Below are 12,420 nucleotides of genomic sequence, written 5' to 3'. Positions count from 1 at the left end.
AACAGTGTATGCGCCTCTTCGTTGATGGTGTAAGAGGGCCCACACTGACACACCTCAATACAGGTGTCAACCGACTGTTTGCCAAAAAAATAAAAAATAAAAATAAGAAGACAGAATGACGTACTATACCTATTTACTTTTTCGACCAGACGTGTCAGACTAGTCAGACTGGACTTGGCAGAGAGTAGAGAAATAAATACACAAAATAATAGTACAAGCAGCGCATGCGATCGTGGATTTACCCTGACCACTACTGTGCTCGGGGACTGCCCTGATCACTACTGTGCTCGGGGACTGCCCAGACCACTACCGTGCTCGGGTACTGTCCGGATCACTTTTGTGCTTGGGGACTGCTCCGACCACGGTTGTGCTCGGGGACTACCCAGACCACTACCGTGCTCGGGCACTGTCCGGATCACTTTTGTGCTCGGGGACTGCTCCGACTATTACCGTATTCAGGAGCTGCTATGACAACCGCTGTGCTCGGGGACTCTCCCGACCACTTCTTGGAGTTTTGCTCTCCTCGGCTACATGTGATTTGTACTCACATACAGTTGAGAGACATTTATTTGGACTTTGCTACAAGGCTCATACTTCGCCTTCCAGCAAGCTTGGCGACTACGTCGGTACGATGCACCTACCGGTGTGTCTTGTTTGGCATGTACGGCAATTGGATTCTTAACTTCAGCGGAGTTTCTTTTTTAGACCCTGGCACCACATGCCTGTGTCACCTACTACCAGGCTCAGGGACTAAGTGGGCACACTTCATCTTGCGGTGAATGTGTTTGTTTAAATCGACCCCTGTGCTTTGAATGATTAAAAGGATTATTAATATGCTCGGGGACTGCCCCGACCACTGCTTGAATAATGGTTCTCCTTGGCTACATGTGATTTGTACTCACATACAGTTAAGAGACATTTTTTTTAGACCCTGGCACCACGTGCCTATGTCACCTCCTACCAGGCTCGGGGACTAAGTGGGCACACTTCACCTTGCGGTGAATGTGTTTGTTTTTCGACCCCTACGCTTCTGATGTTCAAGAATGCTATGCTTCAAGACCACTTACATTTCTTTTCAGAAATACAAGTGGGCACACTTCTCAGGACAGAAATCTTTTCTTTTTTTTATAAGAGCACCATACATTCTTCGGACAACCTACTTCTCCGGTGATGACGGTGGTCGGAGGCGTCAAGGTTCCAAGCCTCGCTTGTCGGAGAAGGTGAAAATGGCGTGTCGCAGCATAATACATGATGCTCGGGGACTAGCTGTGGGGGTATTAACCCCTATACCCTTACGGCTAAGCTTGGGCTGGCCCGGATCAATGGGTTCAGTCCACCCGAAAAACGACGTGCGGCTCGGTCCACCTGATCGGAGTCCCGCACAAGGAATCAAGACGGATTTGGCGACCAAGCAGGATCCTGGTCGGTTAGAATAGGAATCCTTGTCCGGCCACATATGGCAATTGTAACTGACTAGGATTAGTTTCCAGATCTGTAACCCTGCCCCCCAGACTATATAAGGCGGGCAGGGGACCCCTCTAAAAAACATCTCTCATTGACATACAGCAATACAAATCAGATGCAGGACGTAGGTATTACGCCTTTTTGGCGGCTGAACCTGGATAAAACCTTATGTCTGTCTTGCGTCACCGTCTTGTTTGGGACTTGCGCATCTGTCTGCCGATAATCTACTACCTTGGGCATACCCCTAGGTAGACTGCCGACCATATTTCGTCGACACTAATGGAATGTGTGTAGTCCTTCTTCTTCAAATGTGTATCATGATCCATCGAATGAGGAGGGGTCTTCTTATATAGGCTTAGAGGAGGTCGGTTTGCTCATATTTTAGGAAAGTACCACATGCAACTGCCTTCCCCAACATTGAATGCATCGCCTAAGCAAGGTGGGGCCGGGCGGAGCTGGGGGCGGTGTGCCCACACCATGGGCGCGGCTACACCCAGGGCCAGCCCACTCGCCATAGCATTGCTCTAGTGGGTTGCTGGCTAGGCCTGGATGGCTCCCACGTCGGTATTCTGGCCCAAAGTTGAAGTTTGGTTGGGCCTTTGCATATGTTTTGCTTGAATACACATTCTTGATTGTGCATTTTGGTGAATTTTTATACTTGTGCCTAGAAAACGTGTATATACCAAAACTCATGGAAAATGTGAGTTGTAAACCCTAATTCTATGTTTTGGTCTTCAAATTTATTTTATTTTGTTGAAATGTTGGTGGTAGAATTGTGAGTTAAGAACCGCCAACAAGCTCCCCCACACTTAGCCCTTTGCTCGTCCTCGAGTAAAGTTCTATGGACTAAGCGGGTTCATCTCCTTGATTTGCAAATCGGAATACAAGTTATTCCAAGCTTCACTTGAACCTGTGAACTTCCAGTGTCTACTAAAATATCTTGGGTAATTGAAAAATGGAATAGATTGGATTCAAATCTTCTTACTCTATCCCTGCTTAGAAACTTGGGTTCTTGTATGATTTTGAAAACATAAAAAATAGCTTTTGTTCCTTGAATGATTCTCTTAAGTCACTCAAAATTTGTAAGTGGTTCCTCACCAAGGCATATTTTGAAGTTTTGCCTTCTGTTATGATCATCCTACTTCTAATAGGCTTATATGGAGTTTTTAGGTAGGAATGAAAATTTGTGAGGCACTCTTACCTTGCATTTCTTGTAAAGCCAAATCCCAGACCACACTAGAGAGAAGCGTCATAAACTTAGATCAAAATAGTGCAAGTGTGTGGATTGTTTGGTGGAAATATACTCCTCTATTGGATATGGTCTCTTTTTCTAGCTTTTATTTTTAGACATGGCAAGTTTATTTTGTCTTTATGAGCCTTCATGTGCTCATCATTTTTTAGAATACTTTTAGAACCTTCATTGTGTTCCTCTCTTTTTTTCTATGCTTTGGGACCTCCATGTGTCCCATTCTTTTTTAGCCTTTTTGCATAGACTTGCTGTCTCTTTCTAGAAATATGCTAGAGAGATCATATTTTAAAGCATAGAGTATTTATTTTGGTGGTGATGGAAAACATGTTTTATCACATTCCTAGTGTAGGAATAGATGTTTATTTGTGGTGTGTACATGAGTTTTGATCTTGGGAGCATGAAACATCTCTCTACGGGGTCACAAAACTTGACCATACTCAACACAAAGTAGGAAGCATATATGGAAGGTTTTTGTTATGTAAGTACATATATGGCCTTGGTGGGTATTTGAATTTCATTTAAGGAACATGCTATTTGAATTTTTGCTTTGTAAAAATAAATCCCAAGTACTTTGCAAGAATGAGCAAGAGTCATGTCATCCTACTATATCTCATTTGCCAATTACTTAGATAAAATGGGTTCCCTACTAATAAGTGTTCACAAGTTGTTAGGAATTTTGGCAAGGAATAAAAAGTATGCAAACTTCTTAATCACAAGAAGACATGGAGATGGAGCATAGTCATTTTGATTCATTTCAAAATTTATTCAATTTTAAAGCTTCTTTATTATAGTATATAGTGAGAGAGAGAGAGTTACACAAACCGAGTTTGAATTTGACTGTCTTTTGTGCAACCGAGTCAGAGGTGAGTGTGGTTCTTCCCCCACAGTTGTTTTTGTACCTGTTCTTATAATGATAACAAAAAGAAAAGAAAACAAGTGCAACAAAATATTTCTAACAATAAAACTTTATTCAATTATAAAGGTATAGGCGCATTACATGATGGAATTAAATATGATAAGAATGAAAAACTTGAACGAAGATGATGTGCCTAATGTATTCTTATAGCTGGTAGTGGGCCAGAAAAGGTTCATCTAGAGCATCCACCACTCATGTTGCCTTAGCCACTTTTGTTAACTTCTGGTCAAGCTTGAAGTGCAAGCTGTTGATGTCATTGACTAGATCTCTAATTTTTAGGAGTTTTGCGGCTCAACTATCGTTAAGCCTCCAAAGGAGACCTCACAGGCTATCATTCTTGGCGCTAAGAGAGGCGATGGAAGGACCCTTGTAAGGAGTGTCCTCCTCATCACTACTCTTGTATAGCCCTATGGGTCTTTTGATCGATGGGAGCTTCCTAAACCTTTTAATCCTAAGGGGCGCACCCAAAGATTCTAACTTCTTTGCTGACAGAGATGTCTTGCTTTTTGGCTTTTTAGCTAGCTTGCGCATGAGCTCCTTACCATACCCTCCTTCAGGTTTGTGCACCCCTACCACGGTATAGGAGACACTAGGCCTAGCAGTTTGAAAAGATGAACTAGCGCGAGAGACCATATTGCCTGAAGGTGTTACAATAGGGCGCTCTGCTAACATCGGGTGCCTTCTGCTTATGGCCGAGGACACCGATGGTAGGTGTAGGTGTCGTCTTCTTTTTGTTGGTGCCACCTTGGGGTGCTTTGGAATGTGCCATGGTCTTGAGGCTCGAACCACCACTCATGCTATAGCTAGGTGGTGCATGATAGCGAGCGGTGCCTCCAAGATCGCCTTTGCTTCCTCCCTCATGAATGAGCTCTCGGGTACAAGATCAATGGATGTAGGAATGCCATTAAGGTTGCAAGTGCAGCAAGAGACCTTGTACAAAGTGAGAGCATGGCTGGTGTTTGCTAAGCTTAGAGCTTTGAGTGTTAAGTGGAGGGATAGAAGAAAGCTTGAAGCTTGGTGTGAAGAGAGGAGAGGCTATGGGGGTGTCTTATATAGGAGCTCAGGTCTCTATCGCAATGGAAATGAGCCAAGCACCGCCATGGCTATGATACACCGAGGATCAAGAAGATGCACGTAAAGATTGGGGGCTGGTGGAGCCAGGGGTGGTGCGGCCACACCATGGGTGCACCCACAACCCTAGGTGCTCCTCCTGGCCTAGGATTTCATCCAGGTGCACATGCAAATGTGGGAATCCTAGTGATGCTAGTGTTGGATTATGATTCAACAAGATCAAAGCATGATATAGCAAAGATGCACTAGATCAAGTTGAATCAAGGGTATTCAAAATTCAAATTTCACATGATCTTGTAATTAATAGTGGAATATCTTGTGATCAACATGTATCAAGCAAGATTGAGCAAGAATCAAGGTTTGTCTAGTGAGGGCATAAAGGTCTTTTTACCATGATGACTTGCTTAAGAAGATAAAGCAAATTTTTATATTTTAAGTAAATGAAAGAATATGTTAGCATGCTTAAATTATAATTTTTCATAAGTTTTGAACAAATTTATCAAAAGCTATTAAATCTATTCTATCTAATTCTTGGTTAAAGTCAATGTTATGAAAATGCTCGAGGAAAATTTTCAAACGTTGACCGTTGACATTAAATATGTTACCATCATCGTCCTAGATGGTGATCACATCGTGTGGCGAAGTGTTGACGATGGTGTACGATCCTTGCAATTTGCTTCACAATTTTTCTTCAATGAATAGCTTGACCTTTAATTTGAAGAGCAAGACCTTGTCTCCTTGCTTGAATTCTTTGATCTTGATTCAGTAATCATGCCATCTTTTGGTTCTTTCCTTATATAGCTTGGCCCTATGGTATGCCTTCTCTTGCCATTCTTCTTGCTTGGCTATTTGTTTTCATCTATTTCTGTCGGCTAGCTTCACATCCATATTCCAGCTTTTGATTGCCTAGTGAGCTCGATGTTTAAGCTCAACAGGCAAGTGGTAACTTTTTCCATAGACTAGCTGGTATGGTGACATGCTAATGGGGGTTTTGTAAGCTATCATGTATGCCCAAAGTGCATCAGGAAGCTTGTTCTTCTATCCTTTTCCCATCTCATTGATTGTTTTCTATAAGATGTTTTGATTTGTTTATTTGAGGTCTCGGCTTGGCCACTGATCTGAGGATGGTATGGGGTGGCAATATTATGCTTGGCTCCTAGCTCTCTTAGGAATGCTCTGAATGTCTTATCTTTGAAGTGGGATCCCCATTGCTTATCACCATCCTTGGTTTTCCAAAGCGGGGGAACATCAATTCATGAAACATCTTACTTGCATGCCTGGCATCAGTAGCTCGCCAGGGTAGTGCTTCCACCCATTCGACATGTAGTCAACAGTGATGAGGATGTACTCACAATCTTGGGACTTTTGGAATGGCCCCATGAAGTCAATGCCCCATATATCAAATATTTCTATTTTGAAGGTTGTAGTGCAAGGGCATTGCATTGCGAGAGATGATGCTTCCTTGGAATTGGCACTTTCGACACCTTTAGATGAACTCCTTGCTGTCCTCGTACATCTTTGGCTAGAAGAACCCGTATTGCTAGATTTTGGCTTGTGTGTAGAATACTCCATAATGGCCTCTGTATGGTGCTACATGGCATATTTCAATGATTTGTAGTCCCTCTGCTGTTGGCACACATCTCCTTAGCAGGCCATCTGAATAGACCCAGTATAGATACGGATCATCCCAAAGGAGACATTAGCTTTTGACTTGTAATTTTCTCTTGTTTTTGCCAGGTGGTACATAGCCTGGCCTCGCCATGGCCGAGGATGGCTGGTGCACCATAGGGCAGCACCACCATGCCACCATGGCCGGCGACGAGCGTGCTCCATCGCACCTATGCTGCCACCACCTAGGCACTAGATGCGGTTTGGTCTGTAGATCACGTCAGTGCAGTTGGTTTGGCCGAAGACCACGCCGTCGGCGAGATATCACCGAACGATCGCCGTTGCTCTGTTTTTGTATCGCTGACATGCAGGCCCATCTGACCTGTGGACCTCGGCTATCAGCGACTCAGTTATAGAAGATAGTTCATTTATTTTCAAATTTGCATGCAACTTTGAAAAATGAGAAGTGGAGTTCTAGATGTCCATTTTTGGTGAACCAAATTTTGTTGTGTTCCTCATGAAGTGTAGTGTTTTGTAAAAATATAAAATGTATAGTTTCTAATATTTTTCTTGTTGATTAAAATGTATTTAAATAAGTGCTTTTTGAATGTTAGTAAACTTGTAAATTAGATATTTTGAGCTAGAAAAATAATAAAATTGTGATTCCAATTTTGTTAGTCTTTTGTTGACATGCTCTAGCTAGGAAAAATATTAATCTTGCATTGAACTTGATTTAAATATGGTCTTTCTATTTATGTATTAATAAATGGCATTTTCTGAGGAAAATTGTAGGGATAAAAATATGTAACATATTGCTATGTAAATTTTTGTACAGTAGTATGACACTGATATGAAGTTAGGAAAAACATATGATCTATTGTTTGACACTTTTCTATAGAGTTTACTATTTTCACTAAAATAACCCTCGCTAGCTTGTCATTTTTGCATAGGATGTTATACATGACCAAATGTTATAAAATTTTCATAGTAGCCTATTGTAAGCACTAGGAAGCCACTGTAATGTTATGACAATTTTTTGTGTATATTTGGTGTATGTTTGTTATTTACCCTAATTATCTAATTAAATTAATAAAGGCATTTAAGTAATTAAATTATGATTGACCATGATGTTTTCTATGGTATGTGTGATGCATATGAACTGTTGGTGTTAATGGTGAGGCTTAGAAGCAAGTGATTGAACACAATTAATTAATTGTTGCTTGGTAATTCAAATAGATGGCTGCATGTATAGTTTTGATTGTGTGGATGATTTCATGTTGATAATGGTCTTATCTATAAAACTCATTAGTAACAAAGTTGCAGACAACTTACTAATCCACCTTGTGTTAAATTTTCATAGTCATAGGCTTTAGGGTTTAAGAGTTTTAGCTCTTACGAGTTTGCTGTCCACGATGTTTACTTTCCGAACAGATTTGATTGACTAATTTGTTTGACCCATATAACTATTGAATCACCTTGAGAGTATTAAAATAAAGTTGTAGACAATTTCATAAGCTTTCGAAAATGTCCACAACCATAGGATTTCAATGTATATAACTCTAGTTATGATTAAAACAAGTAGCAACTATTTTGTAGTTCGGTAAATGAATTGCAGAAGTGTTTGATTAAGTAATCGGGAAGAGATATGCACCTACTCAGTAAAATAGGATTCACTTGTTATTACTTTGACACCATGCTATTGAAATTACATACAAGGATGCATTCATCACTTCTTATCATATTATACGTGTCGTCATATATACATTCGCAATATCTTATTCCATGATCATGCCTATAGGATCGACCGAGGAGATAACTTTGCTGGAATTCAACGAAGAAGAGGAAGGGGACCAGCAGGAGATCCCTCAAGTCATAGCTCCCAAAGAAGAGGAGCAGAATCCAAAAGAGCTCCTAGAGTGCCCTGACCACCGCCCCACCTCTTTTCTGAAAGGCAAACCCTTGGGCATTTTAAGTCTCCTAGTGTTTTACAAAATACTAATTGAGTCATTTATATTTGATGCATTAGGTTATAAGAGTTGATTGGAAACACTTGATGCATGGAACTACCTTGTCCAGATACATATACCTTTAACCCTGTGTAGCTCCAAGATCGAATATCTGCTAAGGCATGCTTAGACCAGTAGAAGTCGGATGATTTTCTATCACCTATGAGATATAGGTGGATATCGAAGCATGGTTCACTATATTTGCTATCATGGAAAAGAACCATGGGGTAATGTAAATGGAGATCAGGCTAGATGTTGATGGAGAAGCAACAAGACATGGAGGTCTTGGGTGTGGATCTATCCCTGTCTATGTTGATTAAGGACCGTACCATTGTTGGTACTTCTAACAAGATTGAACGCATGCCTATCACTTAGCTGGACAGATAACTCGTTCTGATCGTGAAGCCAAGTAGCTCAACTTAGGTCGGGCCCTGCTCTATCACAGTGCACACTCTAGATGGAAGTAAGGATGTGCGAGGAGCAGATCAATAGACCGTGGGCAAGCATGACCTGAGCAACTTGGTCCAGGACCGTGGGCAGGCATGGCTTGAGCGACCTGGCTATCGTCAATCCATGATTGTGTAGCGATAGGCGAACCCACGAAATGTGGACCTAAGTTGTACCAAAGGTGACTCGATGTGACCCCGATGGGGGAAGTGTGGGTTTGTGTTAGGAATAAATTCCCAGCTGGTTGAAATCGATTCGAATCATCGTCTCTCCCGGATAGTGAGAAACTTGGATAGCCCCAACATCGTAGTAATTGTATTATGGAATGTGATGGTTCAGATAAAGATGGAATTACTACACTGGCTATGGTTACTATTATATGCTCTTAAAATGATATACCACATGTTTGGCATAGGATAGTTGGTAATATAGAGATGAATAGGTGTAATTAACTTGAGGACCAAAATATAATTGTATAACTGAGTTAATTGCTTTTTATGCAAAATGTTGTCAAGCTACCTCCACTTATAAAGCCTTGCATAATCCTTGGAGTCAATTTATTTCTAGTTTATGATGGGTAAGTCTAGCTGAGTACATTCTCGTACTCAGGTTTTTATTCCCATTGTTGTAGATGGTACCGTCTATCACGGATATTGCAAGAATTGCTTCTATCCTGCCGTGGATGAGGAGTGAGCCTTGGATGCTTTTGTGGACTGAGATCATATGATGGCACTGTATTTGTACTCTACTGGCAAATACTACTTTTTAACTTTAATTTGCTTCTGCTACTATCTATCAAACTTGGTTTGTAATAACTTTATTCAGTACTCCGATGATGGAAATGTATCTATGAACTCTATGTAATATGAACATGTATGTTGAATCAAGTATGATCTTGGTTGTATGTGGATCATTTATCGAGACCCATTGTGGTACTCGACAGAGCACCGAGTTTATATGGGCTCAAGTATGACAGTGCGATCGCTTGTGGGACGCCATTGTACTTGTGCTCTTATAAATTAGTCGGTTCTGCGACAACTTCAACCACTATCTATTCTAGGTTAGAGTGGGAAGAAGTTAGCATGGATTTTATTATTGGACTTCCACCTACTCATAAGAATTTTGAATCCATATGGGTGATTATGGATCGCCTAACCAAGTCTACACATTTCATTCCAGTTAAAACTGACTACCGACCACATGAGTATGCTGAGTTGTATTTCTCCCACATAGTACGTCTACATGGTGTGCCAAGAACCATTGTGTCTGACATAGGGCCTCAGTTCACTGCTCATTTTTTGGAACATTTACACAAGATGTTAGGCACCAACTTAGTCAAAAGTTCTACCTGTCACCCTCTGACCTCTGGGCAAACTAAATGTGTAAATCAAATATTGGAAGACATGTTGAGAGTGTGTGTCATCTCTTCAAAGGGTTCATGGGAAAAGTGGCTACCTTTAGCTAAGTTTTCCTACAACAATAATTATCAAGGGAGTATTAAGATGGCTCCTTTTGAAACTTTGTATGGCCGTAAATATAGAACTCCTTTGAATTAGGTTGAACCTAGAGAAATAAGATACTATGGTACTAATTTTGTCAAAGAGGCTGAAGAGCAGGTGCATATCATTCAATTACATATAGAAGTCGCTCAATCAAGGCAAAAGAGTTATGTGGACAAGAGAAGAAGACCCATTGAATTTAAAGTAGGTGATTATGTATACCTAAAACTATCACCAATAAAAAGGGTACAACGGTTTGGTGTGAAAAGAAAGCTTGCACCTAGATATGTAGGTCCATTTCCAATCATTGAGAAAAGCGGAAGAGTAGCCTACAAGATCTAGTTACCACCAGAAATGAGGGTTATCTTCAATGTTTTTCATGTATCCCAATTAAAGAAATGCTTCTGTGTTCTAGAAGAAAGAGTGGATGTTAGAGATATAAAGTTAAAATTGGATCTAGCCTATGAAGAGAAGCCAGTGCAAATCATAGATAGCAAGGATAGAGTAACTCAAAACCATGTGATCAAGTTTCACAAAGTGATCTAGAATAATCATAGTGAGCAAGATGCTACATGGGAACAGGAAGATTACTCATGTGAGGTTTATTCCGCCTTTTATGAAAAATGGTAGGTCTTTCGAATCTCGAGACAAGATTTCTATAAGGGGGAGGGTCTGTAACAACCTAGTGTTAAGCATTGCATTTGGCACTTGCATTTCATGAGCACAAGCATCATCCAAGCATTCATGAGCATGAGCATATGGAATTTCATCTTATTCTGTATATATTATCACATGTGATGTTGATTATATACATACATATGCTTGTGATCATGTGTGACCAATGCAAGAGATGGTGTGAGGTCACAAAAACACCTCAGACATGTCTAGGATGGTAAATGGAACAATGTTTGTATTAATGACATGGGCCAATTTTGCTTCTAAGTCCTAGTTTACTCAAAATGTCATTTTTCATGATCCTACTTTGACCAAAGTTGAACTATAGCATAAAGTGTTTGCATGGTAGTGCACCCTTAATAAAAGTTGTATCTTATCTTATGTGGAACAAACTTTATTTAAAGGTCATGACCTAATTTAGTGCCTAACATGGTCGAATAAGGCTCACAAGTATCAACAAAATTCATTTTCTAGACTTAGAAATTTTGCTACATCCAAAATGCTGATTTCAATTTCAAGTGCACCACTTTGGAGCTTTGTAACTTGCTAACCTTGACAAATTAGATGTTACTCCCTAAAGCAAAGTTCTAGATCTCATAAAGCTCTACAACTTTAACTAGTACCATTTTCACTGATTCACCACGGATCAGGAGTTACATGTGCATGAAGTCACGCTGTCAGTCAGTTCATCAGAGTCTGATAGCCGCAAATGCATGCGACATCAGTGGCCAACCGTGCCAGGCCATGGCTGTGATGTGGTGGCCGTACATCGGCGATGGTTGAACCGGTCAGGCCAGCACGTGGACAAGAGGGCTGCACCCCTACAACTCTAGTCCCTCTTGTGCTCACTCCTTCTCTGCCTCGCCTTGCACTCGTTCTCTTTTGTAGTCGAGCCACGCCATCGCCACTGTGCCTTCGCCAAGCTCGCGCGCCACCACCACCATGCCATTGCACAATAGCTTGCGCACACTATGTTGCCATGACCCACTCTACAGCCTCGACCCATTAGCGCCTTAGCTCAAGCCAAGGTAAAGGCCTATGGGCCATTTCTGTCATAGCGACCTATAGCAGAACTGACTAATTTATTAGAGCACAAGTACAATGATAGCCCCAAGCGGTCGCACTGTCATACTTGAGCCCATATAAACCCAGTAGTCCATCGAGTACCACGAAGGGTCTCGATTAACCATCAACATACAACCAAGATCGTACATGATTCAACATACATGTCACATGTTACATAAAGTTCACAAATACAGTTCATCTATTAGAGTACGAATTAAAGTTATTACAAATCAGAGTATGAATTAAAGATAGTAGTAGAAGCAAATTAAAAGTTTGAAACCAACATCTGCAATATTGTTTAAATATAGTGCCAGATCATGATCACACTTCCACAAAAGCATAAGAGAGGGATTAATAAGAGATGCCTGCCTGGGGCTTACTCCTCATCCATGGCAGGATAGAAGCAGTTCTTGCAATAGC

This window comes from Miscanthus floridulus, chromosome 15 (genome assembly GCF_019320115.1).
Source record: "Miscanthus floridulus cultivar M001 chromosome 15, ASM1932011v1, whole genome shotgun sequence".
NCBI lineage: Eukaryota > Viridiplantae > Streptophyta > Magnoliopsida > Poales > Poaceae > Miscanthus > Miscanthus floridulus.
The sequence above is the reverse complement of the archived record's forward strand: the minus strand, read 5'-3'. Positions refer to the sequence as shown.